Raw genomic sequence first — 22,814 nt, forward strand, 5'->3', positions numbered from 1 at the left:
TTGGGCTTTGTCTTTGTTAAAACTCTGGATTTATCTTTCTAAGCTGAGGAGGCAGAAGTTACCTTTTTAATGGCCCATTTATAGAGTGATATCTATCTGCTTATGAGACTTATTTCTCAGGCAAATTATTATACGAGGGTTATTTTTTTTCAAGGTCCGATCGATCACGAAATTAAAACCACAGTGAAAATAAAGAATGCTTTATTTGTAACAAGTACTTAGATAGTTACGCTATTTCTCTATATAGTCGCCACTTCGATTTAGACATTTGTCGTAGCGTGGTACCAACTTTCCAATACCCTCGTCATAGAACAGAGCCGCCTGTGTTTTCAGCCATGTTTCTACGCTGGTCTGCAGCTCGATGTCTGTGCCAAAATGTTGTCCTCCTAGCTAGCGTTGGGAGCAAATGCCAATCCGTGATCTCTCATCCACTTGTCAGTTGACGCAAGTGCGATGTTCCCTCCGTGCTGCTCGGTCCTACCGATTACCAGAACCACCAAATCGTCCGCATAGGCTATGGTCTCCGTATACGGCGGTAGCTAGACTCGCAGAACACCGTCATGGACGATGTTCCATAGGAGGAGGCCCAACACCGACCCCTGTGGAACCCCTCCGAACATCTGAAAGCTGAGCCGACCCCTCAGCGTCTCCGCTGTAGCCAATATATCCTTAAGATACTCGCTCACCTACTTCAAAAGATAGTTGCTGATGCTCTTCCTGGTCAGGGCAGTCATAATAACGTCCCAAGGTAAACAAACGTATTTCTAACATCGAGCAGCACCAGCATGGGTATTCCCCTGATTCTCCAAGTGCCACATCCAAATATCCGCTGCCCAGCTCACCAGCTGCAAGACTTTTTTCTTTCTTTCTTTTCCTGTTTAGCCTCCGGTAACTACCGTTTAGATAATACTTCAGAGGATGAATGAGGATGCTAAGTATGAATGTAAATGAAGTTGTAGTCTTGTACATTCATAGTTCGACCATTCCTGAGATGTGTGGTTAATTGAAACCCAACCACCAAAGAACACCGGTATCCATGATCTAGTATTCCAATCCGTGTAAAAATAACTGGCTTTACTAGGACTTGAACGCTGTAACTCTCGCCTTCCAAATCAGCTGATTGGGAAGACGCGTTCACCACTAGACCAACCCGGTGGGTCACCACCTGCAAGACTGCCTGTATGGAACTTCACCCAATCTGGCCTAATCTAATCTAACTGACGCAGATGGACATTTCCCACTCACGTAGGCTGTCCCCATCCTATTCACCAGGACCTGATTCCAGCAATGATGCTCCTCACCATCTCAGAGACCGCGTTCCACATCTCGGCGCTAGCGAGCATGACACCGATTACTCATCACTTGGCTCATTACTTGGCCAAGTAAGCAAACATGCTTAATAGAGAGATGATATTTTGAAACGGTATTTATAAGACATGACTATTGAATTTTTTAAAAAGTATAAATGACATTTTCAAAAAATACAATATTTTTCACTGATAAATCTCTATCCAAATCAGGAAACCAGTCTTTAATTTTGGAAATAGGAACACAAGATTATCTGTAGTACAATTTGAAAAACTGCAGTAACTGTCAAAATTCTATAAAAAAGTGTGAGAAAATGCGTTACTAAAATTCAGTTATAACGTACTACTTACGATTAACAAAACTAAGACAAGCAAGCTACATGGGCATAGGGTCTTCCTGAAGATATTTTTTAATTTTTTTATTTTATTTAATAAAATGACTACGTATTAATGTTTACGTTTTTAAATTTTGATTATGTTTTTCCCTTCATGTCTTCATTTTATTTAAATTAATGTATATGTGTTAACCATTAGTTGACCGACGGTACTTACAAGTACCATCTACTAAATTGCCTATATTTTTTTAATGGAATCATTTTTAACTCTTTTAAGACTGTCTGTACTTACAAATACATCGATAGAATACGATAAAATATTTCTATTATGTTGGCAGTATCAGTTTTAAAATGTACAGTTGAAAAATAGCGCGTTGTCAGCCTTTGTTTACTTTTGTGTGTGTGTGTGGTTTTTAGTTCGAAAATTCTTGTTTACTTTATTCAAAAAGATATTAAAACTCCTTTAGAGATACAGCCAGTTATTATTACTCAAATAGTATTTATTATTTTTTGTAAAAACTGTTCTGGACTCAAGAAGTACCGTCGGTCTGCAGAGAGGTTAAATCGTCTTTTGTTTGTTAGTTGTAGGTTAGTACTGTTGTATTTAAAATTTATATGATTTTATTTACTTTTTTCAATATATACGATTATTTTAATTGTAATTTATAAAACAAAGTGAATTAATTGATATAATGAACACCGATTTTCTTCTGGAACGAACAGTTTACCGATATTAAAGGTGTAATTGATACTGACAATGTAAACAGTCATGATACTTGTGAAGGTAGGCCTGGTGTTTCTGTTTTTGATAAGTTTTTTTGTGATGAATGTTTACACCAATGCGTAAAGTAGATTTGCACTAGTGGATTCAAGGTCCTCTCATAGTGTCAAGTTCACCGTAATTTTCTATTTTGTCTGCTGTGGAATAATTGTCTGCTGTAAATAGGAATTGTTTTTAATTCTTAAAAACAATTCCTATTTACCCAACACATTCAAAATTTAACCTCTATTCCATTAAATGCTAAACATTTTTGTATTAATTTCATTGTTCAATTTTCTGTTTTATTATGTTTTAATGTTTGTATTTGTTCATGTTTGTTCACATTAAAAACTGATGTTTTCAAGGTGGGTGGTATGTTGGATTTCTAACGCAATTCATACTTCCAACAAATACACATATGTTTATCGTTGCTAAGGGCAGTTGTTTTGGCTACGGTAGGCAATAGGAAAATCAGTCCACTTTTAACTATTAAACTATTCAGTTCAGTACAAGCTTATTGTATCATGTGTTACACTAAACGTTAATTATATTAAACTTAATTTCTATTTGTTTTTATTGCGTGCATCTTATTCATCTGCATTTATACTAAACATAATTTTGGCAAACCCGACGTGACTCAAGAGAAAGCATTAAATATGTTAAACGTGTTGGTGTGTTTAAAACATGAACTTTTCGTATCATTTAAACCTGCTCAAGGACTAATTATCTAGTAAAAATTCATAATTAGGTTTAATTCTGAATTTTTACTTAAGATTAATGAATAAACGACCATTGCCGATGCAGATGCTCCATTCAGTTCTTGTATTGAAGTATTAAGTAACATGCAGCTGGGACTAGATCTACAAAGTTTTTTTTGGTTTTCAAAATTACCGATTTTATTTCTATTTTTGAAGCATGATTTATCACAAAAATACATGGAAAATGGGTATGTTTAATGAACATTTATGTAATGCGTCAAAAACATTTTCATACGAAAATAATATACTGCTTTCATCTAAATTAAGTTCCATATCATTACATATTGTGTATTTAATATTGTGTTTTATATATTCAGATTTAGTTTTTAAATAATCGAAATCAGTTTAATTTAAAGCTTTGTCAATCTTGTCAATTTTATAGATTTCATTAAGAACTGTATTAATTTTGTTTTTTATATATCTTACTCGAGAAAAATTTAGTGATGGAGTCAGTGCACTAACATTATTAATAATAATAATGAAACATTATAATTAAATACATACATACACAAATGCAAGTTAATAAAACATGTACAATAATATTAACTGCATGAAATTTAGATGTGATTGATTATATTGTAATTAACTTCCTTTTTTATACTGGAATGTATTATCGTGGCCTTGTAATTTTTTTTCTGTAACAAACTAGAAATGCAAGTTTTAATTATTTATTGATAAGTATGAAGATGTTCATAAATCAGAAAAGGCCAGTGCCAATGATAAGAATTATTGTAGTTTATTTTTCTAAGTTAATGACATTCGTTCATTGCTAATTTTTTTATTATTACACAATATGTCAATAATCAACAGTTTTCCAGTTATACTATATTTATTGATGTTATGTTTCTAAGTATATGATTGTGAAAAAAAGGTGTTTTAAGTTCTTTTGTTTTCAGGCTTTGTTAAATTGCAGATTTTATTATTGTTTGCCTATATTCAGTTTATTTTGTGTGATAAATTAAAGTCCAATACTTTTTGGCAAACGAGCTATGTTTAATTTTTTGTAATTTACCCAACATAGCTGACAAGCATTGTAATCTATGTCTGTCAAAGTAAGCTGCTTATGTTTGCAGATGTCATCTCATTGGTTTTAATAATAGTGACAGTATTCTTGCAGATATTCTATTAAAAACCTTTAGTATATTAAATAACTGGCTCTAGTCAAAACATTATCATTTATTCCCATCAAGTTGAAGTCCAGCTGATTTTAACTTCAGGAAAACTACAATACCTTGTTATTTACCGGCATTATTTTTATATTTTTCTTATGTTCTAAATTTTTTTAATGTAACTACAATAAGTAAATTTTTGACTTCCAAATTAGTCTTAAATCACATTGACTACCTTCTAAATAAAACTTACTTTATGATTTATCTTTGGATAAGTAAGTTATTACCAGATTACCTTGAAGCACTAGGTTTACTAATACGCATCCACTCCTTTTATATGAACTTATCTTTTGAGGAAAGTCACAACATTTTAGTTACACAGTAAAAATCTATACAAAACAAAACAAATTTAAATGTTGTAACCAATTTACATTAACTATTGTCTTTATTTCCAATCCTCAATGTTTAATCATACTATTTGCTCGACCCATAATTTTTGTTGTATTTATGTATCCAGTTGTATAACAGCAATAGTGATACAAATACTTATAATTTTAAAAATTCTTTCCTATTTTTTTTGATATTCAAAGTTAAAAAAACCTGAAAAATTAAAAATAGAAACAAGTGAATTGTAGTATTATAGAAAGTTTTTTTAAATTAACCCTGTTGATAAAGTTGAAAATAAAGAGGTTCTGAAGAAAGTCAGAAAAAACCTTGTACAAGTACTTAGTAGAAGACAAATAAAGTTTGTAGATCGTATATTTAATCCACCAGTTTAATAATGAAATATAGTATAGAAGGTAAAAGCTATAAGGGAAAACAAAGTTTAGGACACAAAGGAAGTACAAGTAACTTATATATGCAATTACATAATGGTTAAAACTTTACTGTGATTAAAAGGCTAAGAAGTTGTAAATAAAAAGTAATAAATAAGTGCATGAAACCAGTTAAAAGATGAATGAAAATTAAATTATTGTCCTTTTACACATAACTGTTCTAGAAAATCACTGATCTCTATTTGTGAATAACCTAAATATTTTAACTTCAGTCATTTGACTGGTTTGATGCAGCTGTCCAAGATTCCCTATCTAGTGCTAATCATTTCATTTTGGTATACCCCCGACATCGTACATCCCTAACAATGTTTTTTACATACTCCAAATGTTGTCTGCCTGTATAATTCTTTCCTTCTACCTTTCACTCCAATATTAAAGTGACTATTCCAGGATGTCTTAATATGTGGCCTATATGTATGTCTCTTCTTTTAACTATATTTTTCCAGATGCTTCTTTCTTCATAAATTTTCCGCAACACCTCTTCATTTGTCACTTTATCCATCCATCTGATTTTTAGCATTGTCCTATAGCACCACATTTCTAAAGCTTCTAATCTTTTCTTCTCAGGTAGTCTGATTATCCAAGTTTCACTTAAATGTAAAGCTACGCTCCAAACATATACTTTCAAAAATCTTTTCCTGACATTTAAATTAATTTTTTATGTAAACAAATTTTATTTCTGATTGAAGGCTTGTTCTGCCTGAGCTATTTGGCATTTTACATCATTCCTGCTTCGTCCATCTTTAGTAATTCTACTTCCCAAATAACAAAATTCCTCTACCTCGGTAATTTTTTCTCTTCTTATTTTTATATTCAGTGGTCCATGTACATCATTTCTACCACATTTCATTACTTTCATTTTGATCTTGTATATTTTCATATGGTAGTTCTTGCGTAGGATTTCATCCATGTTGTTCATTGTTTCTTCCAAATCATTTTTACTCTCAGCTAGAATTACTGTATCATCAGCAAATCCTATCTTCTTTATCGTTTCACCTTGTACTGTTACTCCAGATCTAAATTGTTCTTTAACATCATTAACTGCTAGTTCTATGTAATGACTAAAAAGAAACTTTGATAGGGAACATCCTTGTCAAATTCCCGTTTTTATTACGGCTTCATTCTTATGTTCTTCAATTATTACTGTTGCTGTTTGGTTCCCGTAAATGTTAGAAATTTTTCTTCTCTCTGTGTACTTGAACCCTACTTTTTTTTTAATGCTGAACATTTTATTCCAGTCTACGTTATCAAATGCCTATTCTAGATCTATACAAGTATGTTGGTTTGTTTTATTTTAATCTTCCTTCTACTATTACTCTGAGCACTAAAATTTCTTCCCTTGTCCCTATACTTTTTCTGAAATCAAATTGGTCTTTTCCTAACACTTCTTCTATTCTCCTTTCAATTCTTCTGTACAGAATTCTAGTTAAGATTTTTTTAAGTAATTGATTAGTTAAGATTTTTATCTTTTTTTTTATGATACCGTGCAGTATCACCTGATTTTTTCTATGTGCATATTATTCTATTATTATTTTTACTTGATTATATCTTCATTTCTTACAAAACTATCGTGGTTCTTGTTGAAATTTACACCAACATTGAAATAAGTGAGCAAAAAGAGGCTTATGTTTGACAGTTTATTATGACCTGCATGAGCACATTGAAAGTGACAGAACTTTTAAATATTATTATATTAGTGTTAAACGATATATTCATAGATAAGCCTGTAAAACTAAATTCCATTGAAATTTAATAGAAGTTAAGGATCTTTCATCGGAAGAAAATGAAAATTTTGACTTGTTTTAATCATAAGTGAATTTATTTTATTAAGTGAATCTTCTATTAGGACAAGCAGTCAACAGTGACTGTTTTTATAATGCTACTATCATATTCTGCAATATTTAAAAAATGCAGTTTATCATAAAAGACTAGCATTCTGTGAGAGTGAAAAATAACTTTGTCGTGACAATATACTTACTGACTCGTGCATCATAATTTAAGTTGAGCGCATTCCACAGGTTTGTCTATCCCACTCTATTTATTGGATCGTGTTACTTGTAACTTCATTCTATACAATGATCAGATGACATCTTATAATAAAATAATTTCAGGATACTGAGAAAACAAAGCTAAAAATAATGAGGAGCTGTTCTCTTTTAATAAAGATAATTTCAAAAAACGCGTTATGCGTGAAACCAATACTAAATTAAATTCACTGTTATGTATTTTTGTATTTTATAAACACTTTATTATGAAATGAGAAATTAATATTTATTTTCAATTCTTGGTTTATACTGCCTTACAATATACCTTAAGTCTAATTACAGTTCAACAGTTGGTATCATCCTATTTTAGATAAGCAATCGTAGTTATTTGTAACGTTCTTAATCTGTTTCCCAACAATTGTTTTATATTGTTATTATTATAAACAATTTTAATAAACAATGCAAAATAATTTAATATTTTTATAAACAAGGAAGACCTTTTTGACTTTTGTAGACTTAGAAAAAGCCTTTGACCAGGTGGATTGGGAATTGCTATTTCAAACAATGAGGGAAATAAAACTCGACTGGAGGTATAGAAGATTATTTCTGAATCTGTATAAAATGCAGAAATTGGAGATTGAAATCAACGGTTTAAAGAAAGAGGCCAAAATAAGAAGGGGAGTCAGGCAAGGTTGCTCACTGTCACTGTTTGTGTTTAATTTATTTATTGAAAAAGCTATCGTAGAAATAAAAGAAAAAACAAAAGGAATCAGAATTAATGGAAAATCCATACATTGTATCCACTTCGCAGATGATATTGTGTTACTGCCGGAATCAGCAAGAGGAATGGAGATTATGTTAGAAACACTAACAAAACTTAAACTGAAAATTAATAAGGAGAAGACAAAGATTATGATTTTAGGATAAAGAAAGTAAGGTACAGACTTTGATATTAAATTAGATGGTACTGTTGTAGAAAAGGTTGACAGTTTTTGTTATTTGGGAAGCACTGTCACTAGCGATAATAAATGTGCTACAGAAGTAAAAAGAAGAATAGCGCTGGCAAAATGAGCTTTCCAGGATAAAAAGAATATACTGACTGATAATCGTATGAATATGCAAATGAGGAAACAGTTCGCTAAAACTTATATCTGGAATGTTCTAACTTATGGGTGTGATACATGGGCGCTTGGGAAAGCAGAAAGGAGACTGGAAGCAGTGGATTTGGAGGAGAATAACAAGAACAAGCTGGGTGGATAGGAAAAGAAATGATAAAGTGTTAGCAGAAGTGAGTGAGAGGAGATCCTTGCTAAATGTTATACGAAGAAGAGTGAAATTGATAGGACATGTAATACGACATGATCAATTCGTGACAAATATATTTGAGGGCAAGGTTTTGGGTAAAAAAACCTAGAAGTAGACTGAGAGTAACCATCATCAATAATGTTAAAGAAGAGATGGGCCTTGGTTCATATAATGACTTGAGAGAAGCGGAGATGAGAGTGACGTGGCTAAATCGACAAGGCATAGCCTTTAGTGAATTATTTTTGTTTTTATTTGTTAGAAGAAGGAGTAAATTAAGTTAAAGACAGGCAATTGCTGAATTGTAAAGAGCTGTTGTAGTAGCTGAGAATAATGATTGTGAATTATTAGCATCAGAAAGAGCAAAATTGGAAAAACTAGTTACAGAAGCACAAAAGAAAAGTAGTTGAAGATTCAGGAACTGTTAGTGTTTCACATAATTCTGATAACATTTGTAGTCCATGAACATTAGCTACTACACAAATTCTTTTAACCATTCAATAGGTATCTCAAAATTTTCTTAGAATTAGGTGATAGGATATTTTGTAGAATCTTTTTTAAGATGCTTAAAGTTGTAAGTTATAAAATTATAAAGCTAGAAAGTTAAAAAATTCAAGTATTTATAGTTGTAAAATTATTCTGATAGCCATTTTATAATCCTTTAATATAATAGTTAAAATAATGGTCGTAACTGTAATAAAAAAAAAAAAAACAATCGATAGTTTAATGAGAATAGTTGGTTTGATGACAATTAATAGAAAAATGCTTATGTTAAAACACATGAAAATAATATTAATCAGAAAAAAGAGCACACTTATAAAATTGATTGATATAATATTTAAAAAGAAATAGTGTTCAATTAAAAACAGATAATATTTGTCAAATTTGCCTGTTAATTTCATTTTACTATGCTTTCTTCACCGTTCTTTTTTTTTTCATGTAAGTAAATAAATCTTTTGATCCGATTATAAATGTAATACATTATATAGACCACATATATATAACCCTACTCGGTGTTAAAAAAAGAATTGCCTGAGAATTAGTCTGAATTGAAAAAAGGAAAGTCATAGTAAAATTTTGATAGTTTGTTACGTTTTTAAAAGTTTGGGATCTCTCGAATCTGGATTATTTGGATGACTGGAGTTTCTTCCAAGAACTGGTTAGCAATTCGTATTGAAAAAAAAGTTTAAGAAGGAAAAATTTTCCTTTTCCTTTAAGCCTCAATGTCTATCATCTGTTTTATTCACCGGTGGTATTAACGTTATTTCTTTTCTTTGGTTGTTAATTGACTATTAATGAGAAATTAGTGTGAAATTAAATTAGTAGTTAATAAATGTATTGTATGCATGTAACACGGTAATGTTATTTCTGGGATTTTGTCAAAAAATGAAAATTGTGCAATTTCTTCCATCTCTTATTGTAGAAAGATGCAAGAAATTTAGTTCTCTGCCGTTGTTCAGATTTGTCTTTGTTGAATGCAGAATTGTGTTTCTACCTTACTTCAAGTTCTAGATAATTCGTAAATGTCTGTCTGAAATTTGTTCTACCTTTGGAAATGGTGGTTTTTATGTAATTAATATTCTGTTAATAATTAATTTTTTTGGTAATATTTATTGTTTAGAAGAAACGATAAAGTAGAATGGAACTATTCATTTTTAAAGAAATTTCAATAATTTTTTAAACTTTAAATGTGTAAATATATTACAATAATCACTTGATTTGTTTTTTAGCGGTATCCTGTTATATGGTGAAGGTTTTTGGTTCTGAAAAATGATAAGCTACAGTGCAGATGCATTTTGTATAAGGTAGACCACATGTTGCTAGGGATTCAATACCTTGCGTTTCTGATGATTCTACTCCACCTCTGCGTATAGCTCACAGAACTGACACAGGTATTATATTTTTTATTCTTTTGTGTCTATTTATAATATTAATTAAAATATTGTAAATAATAGCGCATGATAAATAGAATACACAGTAGTTAAAGTGGAATAATAAAAAAAGTATTTATTATGGTTTGACAACAAAAGTATAGTTCCTGCTGGTACTGTATTTATTTTTACTTCCTTGTACAATGTAAAGGAAGTATTATTGTGATCGTGAAAAATCTCAGTTTTCCCAAAAATATCCATTTTGACTAGTTTCGGTATGATGTCTGTATGTACGTATCTTGCATAACTCAAATATGATTATCCGTAGGATGTTGAAATTTTGGATTTAGGACTGTTGTAACATCTAGTTGTGCACTTCCCCTTTTGATTGCAATGGTGGGAATCAAAAGTGTTCAAAAAAGCCCAAGATTCCCAAAAATTTGGATTTTTGACTTTTACTTAACTGCACTAATAAGCCCTCATTGAGAGCTTTTCAATGATATATCATAAGTGGTACTTATTTTCATCGGTTCCAGAGTTATAACCAAATAAAATTTTAATTAATGAAATGTTTGGATCTTACAAGGGGAAGGCACATATCGGTTTGAATCAGACTTCATCTTTTCTTTTTTTTTAAATTTTGTTTTTATCTTTTTTTAATTTAAATTTATTGCTTATTAATAATTATTAACCCGTGATTGTAAAAAAAATGTTACAATAAATAGTTATTCAATAATAACAATTTAAAAAAATAAAAAAAACAAAAGTTATTTGTGAAATAAAATTTTATGTACTTTTAAAAATGTGGATACGTAATTTAATAGGCATTAAAAAAAAAGTATATATGTAATAAATTTGATGGAACAGCTGGTTATTTAATATTAATTGAAAATTATAATATAGAATCGTATTATTTTTTAATTTTCTAGTTTAATTTTATTTAATTATACTGGAATTTCTGTTTAATTTTATATACATTAAAGTTAACTGCAGAGTGACTGAAAAATAAACCCTCACAGGAACAACATATACACTGAGGTATACATACCTGATCTTTAATAAATTGGAAAAATTCTTTTAGTTCATTACTTCTCTGATATTGTTGGACAATAATTCTCCCTAGGTTGGAGTTGGTTATCACTTTTGTTTATTTGTTTTTTGTTGCCAATAATTTAATCGCTCTTTAGTTTGATATAATTCTTTTGATCTTAATTTGTGTACACGTTCTCTAGTTTTCAAATTTTTTCTTTCTCTTTATATTATCATCTCTTATTGTTTTTATTCTTTCTTTGGTTTCAACATTTTCATCTTCATTTTATTATCCTCCTCTCTTAATATTTTTATTCTTTCCTTCGTCTTAACGTTTTCTTCCTCTTTATATTTATCATGTTCTCTTAATGTTTTTATTCTTCCCTTGTTCTTAACATTTTCTTACTCTTCATATTCATCTTCTTGTCATTTTTTTGAGATATATTTCTTCATATTATCTTTCTTTTTCCTGTCTGATTGTTTCTTTTTCATTTTTGATTATTAATCAAATAATAAAAACTAAATATTTTACACTGTAAGGTCGAAATTACCATTTGTAACCGGTATACAGGAGTTCACTAAACGGAATAGTTTAATTGTTGTTAACTTTTATGTGCATGACATACCAGATATCTGAAACTTTTGTTAATCAGCATCTGATGAAGATAAGAATAATACTGATCAAGTAATATGAGTAATAAAGGGAGTTTTACTCTATCCTAATATTTCATGTAAGATTGTTGAATTAATAATTGTATTAATATCTGATGTTAATAGAACTAATATATCAGGAGTGGTGCAACTGTCTACGTTATTAAAGAATTGTTGGATTTTATTTGACTTTCAAATTATAAAAGTTTAAAAAATGAAGTGCAGCAAAAAATGTGGATATGTAATTTAATAGGTGTACAAGAAAGTCATGTGATGTCTACATCAGATTTTTTAATTAGTTTCGATTAGCAGTGACATGTACACAAGATTTTTGATGAATAATATTTGTCATATTTAGTTGTTATTAGATTTTATAATTTATTTAATATTAATGTAGTCATGATATTATACTTTAACATGGTTGGAAAATTTAGAGTTTTCTTTAATCTGTTATGATAAGGCTGCACTCCTGAAAGTAATATAATCTTGGCAGAGCAGTTATTTATTTATTAGGTAATATTTGAAAATCTTTATTTTTTACTTTGATATTGGCTGATTTGTTATGTTTTTTTAAATTATTTTCGCACATTTTATGTTTTTCTAAGGTAACATATTTCATAATGTTCTACTGAGTTAAGTTGTGGCCACTTTTTTGTTGTTGATATTCTTAATGTTGTTGTTTGATGGCCACAGGGAGAGTTAAAATAAATAGAATTTGATGTTTACAAAAAAATTAGTTTAAAACAAATTGTGGAAAATGAACAGTCTCTTTATTAATTTTAATAAATGGTTATTTATATTTATTTATTTTATAAATATAATTTAACCATTTATTAAAATTAACAAAGAGATTGTTTTGAATCTATGTTCAACTCTATATCGGCCCATTTTCCACCGAAATCCGATTGACTACTTTGTTTTTAAATAAAGCTATAGCTGCGGTGGCGTTAATAGATAAGTACCGATATAAACATTTTGTGAAACTTCTATTGTCGACCATATTATGGGAAAAAAATATTACAAACAATAAATTTCTATACACTTTGTTGGAAAATTATGTTACCAAAACGTAAAAGAGCTCATAATATTTTTGTTAGTGCTGCTGATAGTATCAATTATTTTAAGATTGTGACAATAAATAAAATAGATGCATATTTGGGCTTGGTTTATTGTGATTTTCAAAAAGCACCATTCTATGGTATTGGTGGTAAACTTTGACTTAAAATATCAATATTTATGCAAACAAAATTCCTTGTAAAATGCGTGATCATCTTCTGAGTTTGTGCAAATGTAATATTTTCCTTCCAGACTGCTTGTTTATTCATTATTTCTTGTTAGTGTGTGTGGAGTTAGAGATTTTCAAACAATTACATAGTATTGAGAATCTCAATTGTTACAAAATGTTTTTAAGTTGATCTTTTTGAAAACAAAAGTATGGCTAAATTTATATGGAGTTTAATAAATAAATTATGATTTTTAAAACCGTATTTTGTGTACTTATAAAGAATTGTAAGCTGGTATGTATTTTTTAGGCAGCTTATTTTATATAGTCAGCGTAATTTATTTATTTCTAAGGCAAAACATGGAAGTGCTCACTCTAATTAGAGAATGGAATTCCTCTGGTGTTGGGGCCTGGGCGCTATCCTAACAAATGCAGGTTTTTCCATGATAGTATTTTTCAGTTAAAGAGAAGGAACCAGTACAGATTTCATTAGTATTAGAAGAGATTTACGATTCTAAAGCCATCTACCAGGAGAATATGAAGAAATTTTTCCCCAACACCAAATGAATATGTAATTATGCTGAAAACAAGGGAAGAAAAAAATTTATGGCTATTTATTTCAGAAAAGTGTATGTAATATTTGATAAATAGTTTAAAAATCTATAATTCAATTTGAGAAAAATTGTTATTTGATTATTAAAAAATTAAGTTTTTAATAACTGATGTTAGTGTATATTTTGAAAACTGGTTTTCTATATGTAATGGACTGATCAAAGGGTTCTGATTTTTTTTTATAGATGGCTAATGAACACTGTATGCTTTTAGCATTACCATATGGTCGCGATCATATTGTTACAGCAATCTAACAACCTACAGAGTGGATTTATTACTTATTTACAACAGAAACAAACTGCAGGAATTGTTAACATTGCCGCTTCTAGTTTTTAACAGGTAGTTTTTTAATTATAAATGTATTTAGATGCTCACCGATTAATTATGCTTGAAAATTGTCCATTTGAAATACAGAGTTTAATTTTTAACAATAATAATGATGATGAAGTTAATTTTAAAATTTTTAGTTTATCTAAATTTTTACAGGATAATAATTTCATGGGTTTTCTGTATTAAACCCATCAGTTCAAGTGTTGTAATAAATTAATTCCAACTTGTCAATAAAATATAAATTTGAAGTATATTTTTTGGTTGAGATCAAGACCTGACATCATATTAGCTGTACGTTTCCTCCAAGTGTCGAAAACTTAGCCTCATGCAGTAGTACTTTATACGTGATGTTAATTAGTTTACTATGTGTTCAATTTTTTATTTTTATTTTTCCATACATTATGTTATGGCTTACAATAAACTGTACAGTATAAATGATTTGATTTTGTCAGTTAAATATTTATATTTTCGTAGTATATTATAGGTTATGCACAATAGAAGGCATCTTGATAATACATGAAAATTCAATTAAATAATCAGTTATATCAAATAAAAATATTTTCTTTTGCTGTTTAGGATGATATATATGATTGTAAATGAAGTGTAGTCTTGTATAGTCACAGGTTGACCGTTTCTGAGGTGTGTGGTTAATTGAAACCCAGCCCAAAAAGAACACCGGTATCCACAATCTAGTATTCAAATCCTAATAAAAGTAACTGCCTTTACTAGGATCTGAACCTTAGAATTTGCAACTTCAAAATCAGCTGATTTTTGACGATGAGTTCACCATTAGACTAATCTGATGGGTCTAGATACTGCGTACACTGTAAAAAAAAAATAAATACATAAAATAATGGATGTACAATAATAAGGTATACCTAGTATCTAATCTAGTGACACTATGAAACAAAACTATATATATTTATATATAACATATTTGATTGTACATGTATATTTATATGGAGACTTAAAATGGTCTACTACTCGAAGTAGTTTGCTATATTAGGGGTTTTTAGTAAAGAAATTAGGTTTTTATAATTTTAATTTATTTATACTTCTAATGTTCAGGGAATGGGAATTCTAATGTTTAACAGGGAAAAGCTATGTATTATAAAAAAATAACTTAATGTTACTTTTTTGTGGAAGGCCACCTGATTTTTCAAAAATTAACATTAATTGTCATTGTTGCTATGTAACCAGCAGCCAGAATGACTTTTCGTAACTGAAAAGTAGTTGTCTTTGTTCGCCGACATATATTTTGCCACTGAATATCTATTGAGGTGGAAGTATGTGGCCAACATTATTCTTTATTTTACTGAATAAGATCACATAAGATCACAGTAATCTTGACAATTTATTTGGCACTGATTGTAATACTAGGCTGCTTGCTTAGTGCATCTGTAAACAGTGGCTGTTCCAATCTATTGTTTTATAGTAGATTTTAAGTGAATTTTCAACCGGTTATCTAAGCTCACGTTTACCTTACCTTCGGAGGGGTGCCGCAGGGATCTGTCCTTGGCCCAACCTTATGGAATGTTTTCTATGATAAAATCTTCAGGCTGAACTACCCCGAAGGGGTATCGATAGTAGGATACGCGGATGATATCGCAATATTAGTAGAAGACAGAGATATTAATGAACTGGAGAACAAGGCAAACCAAGCGCTTAGAACAATAGATGAATGGATGGAGGATAACAAATTAGAAATAGCTCCTAATAAATCCTGTTGCCTGGTCCTCTCGGGTAGAAGACCATTAAGAAGTGTGAATCTAAATATCAGAGGACAGAGAATTGATGAAGTAAAAGAAACAAAATACTTGGGGGTACTTCTGGACAAAAGTTTAAGGTTCAGCAAGCATATTGATATGATTTGTGGGAGAGTTACTCCTGCTGTAAAGGGATTAAGAGGATTATTTCAAAACCACGGCACACCTAAAATGGTTATTCAAAGATTGATAACCGCGGCTATCACTTCGGCGGTACTGTATGTGGCTCCCATATGGGGGGCGGCAATGAACATACAGCGAAATAAAAAGAAGTTGAGAAGTGTCCATAGACTGGCATTGCTGCGTGTAGCTGCTAGTTACTGTACGGTATCGTATTACGCGCTGTGCGTACTGACCGGGGTCCTACCCATAGACCTTCAGATAAAAGCCAGAACCCTCAGACACAGCGGTATGTCGAAAGAAGAGATGGAAGGGATTATAGAACAAGAATGGCAAGAAGAGTGGGCAGGGTCCAGAGTGGGAGAATGGACCAGACGCCTAATCCCTAATATTAAAACCTGGAATAACAATAGACTCGGATATGTCAATTTTTACATGACACAATTACTGTCGGGGCACGGCTCTTTCGGTCAGTATCTGTATAGGATCGGGGAGAGAGCCACCCCGCTGTGCATCTATTGTCCAGAGAACGACGATGCCGAACATACGTTGTTCATATGTCCAAGATTAACAGGTTAACAGAGGTCAAATAGTAATTAATGGTCTTACACCAGAAAATCTCATAAACTGGTTGGGGTACAACAATGAGAACTGGGAATGGTTCCGCAGGTTCGCCGGGGAGGTCCTGCGGGCCAAAGAGGATGAAGACAGAAGAATGGGAGTATAAACAGTAGGGTAGGGCGGACAGTCACTCCATGGAGGGCCTGTACGCCTTGGTGTGCGGGTACCTGAGAAGGGGGTGAACTCCAGGGGAGTTTGAGTTTGGGTTAAAATAAAAGACCAAGTCCCGGTCGGCGGGGTCATCCCTGCGGGAGCCTAGGCTCTTTGTGGACCCCACAAATCGACAGCGCCGACCCGGCGCTGTCGATTAGAGGCCAAAGGCGTAAAGACCGAGTCCCGGTTCTCTGCTGAGGCGCTGGGGGATGGCATAGCCGGACCTTGGCTCTAAAGCGGGGGATTAGAGGCAGGCAATGTAAAACAAAAGATCCGAGACCGGGGAGGCCAACCTGCCGTGCCGGACGTATAGCCGGCGGGTGGGGGACGCCTCCTTTGAGAGTAAAAGGACACTCTCCCCGACTGAGTATACTTAATTGGATATCCGGTCGGGGAGAGTAGAGAAAAAAAAAAAAAAAAACCTTACCTTGTTATTGGCATAAATTGAAGCATCAGTACACGTTTTCCCAAGGTAAACCTTCATATCATGACAATTTCTACATTTCATAGCAGCAGATAGAATTCCACGAGGGAAGCACTTGCTTTTTCTTCGCTGTTGGGCAGACTACAATTAACCAACAGTTTTTTAACAACACTATACTGAGAAAACACTCGGTAACATAATACTTTCATTGAATAACAACTGAATGAATTATGAAATAAAGCGAAAAAAGTTTTTGCATTGTAAACAATAAACGGATAGATGTTTACCTGTTGTGCATTTTCAGCTGTGCATTTATTTTAATTATCACAGATTGAAATATTATAAAGTTGTTCCGTATGCCTTAAAAAAAAAGAAAGTCATGGAAAATCAGGTGGCCATCACTTATATGTAAGCACCCAACAATCGCTATTAACTGTGAAGTATTTACAGTTAAAACCATAAAAATCAAATTTTTTTTTTCAGTCATTTTACCGGTTTAATGCAGCTTTCCAAGATTCCCTATCTAGTGCTAGTCGTTTCATTTCGGTATACCCCCTACATCGTACATCCCTAAAAAATATTATTACATATTCCAAACATTGTCTATCTGCACAATTCTACATCTCCCACCAGTATTAAAGCAATTATTCCAGGTTGCCTTAATATGTGGCCTCTCTTCTTTCAAGTATATTTTTCCAAATGCTTCTTTCTTCTTCAGTTTTCTGCAGCACCTCTTCATTTATCACTTTATCCACCCATCTGATTTTTAACATTCTCCTTTAGCACGTTATTTCAAAAGCTTCTAATCTTTTCTTCTCAGGTACGGAATTAATCATCCAAGTTTCATTTCTATATAAAGCTATGCTCCAAACGTATACTTTCAAAATGTTTTCCTGACTTTTAGATTAATTTTTGATGTAAACAAATTATATTTCCTATTGAAAGCACATTTCGCCTGTGCTATTTGGTATTTTATATAGCTTCTGCTTCATCCATCTTTAGTAATTCTACTTTCCAAATAACAAAATTCTTCTACCTCCGCAGTCTTCTCTCTTCCTATTTTTACATTCAGTGGTCCATCTCCATTATTTCTACTACATTTCATTGCTTTCATTTTGTTCTTGTTTATTTTCATGCGGTAGTTCTAATGTAGGACTTCTTCCATGCCGTTCATTGTTGCTTCTAAATCTTTTTTACTCTCGGCTAGAATTACTATATCATCAGCAAATCGTAGCATCTTTATCTTTTCACCTTGTACTGTTACTCTAGATGTAAATTGTTCTTTAACATCATTAACTGCTAGTTCTATGTAAAAATTAAGAAGTAATGGGGATAGGGAACATCCTTGTCGGACTCCCATTTTTATTACGGCTTTTTTGTTATGTTCTTCAATTATTACTGTTGCTGTTTGGTTCCTGTAAATGTTAACAATTGTTCTTCTATCTCTGTATTTGAACCGTAATTTTTTTAAAATGCCAAGTATGTTGGTTTGTTTTTCTTTAATCTTCCTTCTACTATTAATATGAGAGCTAAAATTGCTTCCCTTATCCCTATACTTTTCTTGAAACACATAGGTCTCAATTCTTCTATAAGAATTCTAGTTAAGATTTTTGATGCATTGTTAGCTAATTGTTCTGTCTTCTTCACATTTATTTGCTCCTGCTTTCTTTGGTATCATACTATAACAGTCTTTTTGAAGTTTGATGGAACTTCCCATTTTTCGTAAATGTTACACACGAGTTTGTATAATCTATCTATCTATCCGGCACTGTGAAGTAATTCTTCAGGTATTCCGTCTATTCCAGGAGCCTTTCTGCCATTAAAATCTTTTAAAAGTTAAAAAAAATGATATATCACTTAAAGTTGTTTAATTTTCTCTTTGTATGTTATTAAAACTTAGATTATTTTGTCTACAAAAATTACAGTTGAGTACATTTTAAGCATGGGAATAATAACATTGGTTCAGTACATTGGGATCCTCTCGTTACCATATGTGCATAAATAACTGTTTAGTTTACGTAATAAACTGCCCTATTATGACCTATATTGTATGTCTAGTATTTCTACTGAGCATAGTAATTTTTGATTTTGAGCATAATAAAATTAGATGTAGATTTAAAAATAGGGTACATGAATATAAATGTCATACCTTGGTTATTAATAACAACTGTGTCACTCATAATTTACATTTAACAATGCATAATTGATTACTGATATTATGTATATAGCAAAATGAAAATATACTGTGCTATTAAATGTTACTGTTACATTAAGTAAAGAATGGTTTCAAATAATAATTGATGGTTTTTTATTTCTGTTTGTATCGTGGTTCACATGCATATGTATTCTAATTGATGGGAGAATGAATATACATTTTTATTTACAAAGGAATTTAACATTTTAAATTTAGAATCTTTTAACGCTTCAACCTTTTCCCAAGATAGAAAGTTCTTTGAGATGTCATCAGTTTGAAGTTATGAATTATATATCGTTTATTTAAATTTTTATTATGCATAAGAGTGAAATTTTTGTGGTGTCAAGTAAAAATTATTCAAGGGCTTTGTGGTTTTTTTATGGTTATATAATTAAGTTAGCATTATTTATTTATTTATTGATACTAGTCATGATTATAATTATTATTATTGTGCTGATCTTCATGGCGAATTAATAGCTTCTCTGCTTTTCATCCAGAGGTTTCAGATTCGAATCCTGCAAGACATTGCATTTTCCATACCTACAAGTTCATTATCATTCACGGGCAACTGTTATTGCTGTTGAACAAATAAAAAGTTACAAAACTGAGGCTCTAAAAACGGTTTTTAAAAGATCAGAAAAAAAATTATTTTTATTCAAGCTTCTGTATAGCCTTTTTTCAACATGATTATGCAATGTTTAGATTGGTTGTAAATGTTGTCAAAAATCCCTAGTCTTCTTTTAGGATGCTTGTAACGCTTTCTTTTATGGCATCTATTGACTTGTATTGCTCTCCCTTCACAGTTCGTGTGCAAGTTCACGCTGTAATCTTCTTCCTTATGCGGTAAGTTTCTTCTCTCTGTTATTAACAAGCCTGTCGTGAATATTATCCCACTGATGAGTTAAAGCTGTGGCAACAGCTCATGGAAAACACAAGTTAACAATATTCTCTTAATAATGCTTGTAAAATATTTACCTATCAGAATGTTTTTTAATCTGGAATTGTATCTTCATTTTTATATTTCAACTTCTGTTAAATCTTTTTATTATTCTGCTTTTCTCTTTGTTCTCTATATGGTATAATTTAATGTTATAATCTTTCAATAACGAAGATAGTCCCTTATTTTTCAATTCTCCATCTTTATCTGTAAGTAAAAGATTAGTAGTAGTAGATTAATATAAATAGTTTGTCATAAAGTTGTTTATGACCAACTTCAGAAGCTCTTTTGATAATTATACGAAAAACTGTAACAAAATTTTTCCCTCTCTTTCTTTTTAAAGGTCCTAACCAAGCATGTTTCAAGAAAGTATCAATAACATTCAGCACATACTATAGATATTTATATCTGTCATTATCAGAGTATTTATCCGTAATTCCTAAACTTGCAGCCCACAAGTCATCTTAGCACGAGTTATAATTTTTCTTTTCAGAAATTTTTTGATTGTTGGTTTATGAAGTTGCTGAACAGTTTACACTGTAAACATACATTATACCAAGAACATTACACAGAATTACATGTACTCTTACAGAACTACACAACATCCTACACTGTATCTTCTTACACTTATAATAGGTGGTGTTGCGACACCTTATGAAACGCAACCGTAACCCAAGGTGGAATCTATCGTGCTAATGGGTGCACGGCTCTATGTAGTGAATCTCAAACCGTGTTTCTGGGTACCTCAGTGTACCCAGTTGTTTTTTTTTTTTTTTTTGTCTTCAGTCATTTGACTGGTTTGATGCAGCTCTCCAAGATTCCCTATCTAGTGCTAGTCGTTTCATTTCAGTATACCCTCTACATCCTACATCCCCAACAATTTGTTTTACATACTCCAAACGTGGCCTGCCTACACAATTTTTCCCTTCTACCTGTCCTTCCAATATTAAAGCGACTATTCCAGGATGCCTTAGTATGTGGCCTATAAGTCTGTCTCTTCTTTTAACTATATTCTTCCAAATGCTTCTTTCTTCATCTATTTGCCGCAATACCTCTTCATTTGTCACTTTATCCACCCATCTGATTTTTAACATTCTCCTATAGCACCACATTTCAAAAGCTTCTAATCTTTTCTTCTCAGATACTCCGATTGTCCAAGTTTCACTTCCATATAAAGCGACACTCCAAACATACACTTTCAAAAATCTTTTCCTGAGATTTAAATTAATTTTTGATGTAAACAAATTATATTTCTTACTGAAGGCTCGTTTAGCTTGTGCTATTCGGCATTTTATATCGCTCCTGCTTCGTCCATCTTTAGTAATTTTACTTCCCAAATAACAAAATTCTTCTACCTCCATAGTCTTTTCTCCTCCTATTTTCACATTCAGTGGTCCATCTTTGTTATTTCTACTACATTTCATTACTTTTGTTTTGTTCTTGTTTATTTTCATGCGATAGTTCTTGCGTAGGACTTCATCTATGCCGTTCATTGTTTCTTCTAAATCCTTTTTACTCTCGGCTAGAATTACTATATCATCAGCAAATCGTAGCATCTTTATCTTTTCACCTTGTACTGTTACTCCGAATCTAAATTGTTCTTTAACATCATTAACTGCTAGTTCCATGTAAAGATTAAAAAGTAACGGAGATAGGGAACATCCTTGTCGGACTCCCTTTCTTATTAGGGCTTCTTTCTTATGTTCTTCAATTGTTATTGTTGCTGTTTGGTTCCTGTACATGTTAGCAATTGTTCTTCTATCTCTGTATTTGAACCCTAATTTTTTTAAAATGCTGAACATTTTATTCCAATCTACGTTATCGAAAGCCTTTTCTAGGTCTATAAACGCCAAGTATGTTGGTTTGTTTTTCTTTAATCTTCCTTCTACTATTAATCTGAGGCCTAAAATTGCTTCCCTTGTCCCTATACTTTTCCTGAAACCAAATTGGTCTTCTCCTAACACTTCTTCCACTCTCCTCTCAATTCTTCTGTATAAAATTCTAGTTAAGATTTTTGATGCATGACTAGTTAAACTAATTGTTCTGTATTCTTCACATTTATCTGCCCCTGCTTTCTTTGGTATCATAACTATAACACTTTTTTTGAAGTCTGACGGAAATTCCCCTTTTTCATAAATATTACACACCAGTTTGTATAATCTATCAATCGCTTCCTCACCTGCACTGCGCAGTAATTCTACAGGTATTCCGTCTATTCCAGGAGCCTTTCTGCCATTTAAATCTTTTAATGCTCTCTTAAATTCAGATCTCAGTATTGTTTCTCCCATTTCATCCTCCTCAACTTCCTCTTCTTCCTCTATAACACCATTTTCTAATTCATTTCCTCCGTATAACTCTTCAATATATTCCACCCATCTATCGACTTTACCTTTCGTATTATATATTGGTATACCATCTTTGTTTAACACATTATTAGATTTTAATTTATGTACCCCAAAATTTTCCTTAACTTTCCTGTATGCTCCGTCAAT

At 31.5% G+C, this 22,814-nt stretch overlaps 1 protein-coding gene across 1 annotated transcript in view; it reads left to right on the top strand.

Annotated features, from left to right (window-relative positions):
• The first annotated feature begins 2,040 nt into the window (after positions 1 to 2,040).
• The window catches only part of LOC142318475 (lachesin-like), a 903,759-nt gene continuing 882,985 nt past the window's right edge, over positions 2,041 to 22,814 (top strand). Inside the window, exons 1-3 of the mRNA XM_075355059.1 lie at positions 2,041 to 2,230; positions 10,123 to 10,284; positions 13,963 to 14,116. The gene's annotated coding sequence lies outside the window, so the exon portion shown is untranslated. The remainder of the gene's footprint in view (positions 2,231 to 10,122; positions 10,285 to 13,962; positions 14,117 to 22,814) is intronic.

The sequence above is a fragment of the Lycorma delicatula genome, chromosome 1 (genome assembly GCF_047948215.1).
Source record: "Lycorma delicatula isolate Av1 chromosome 1, ASM4794821v1, whole genome shotgun sequence".
NCBI lineage: Eukaryota > Metazoa > Arthropoda > Insecta > Hemiptera > Fulgoridae > Lycorma > Lycorma delicatula.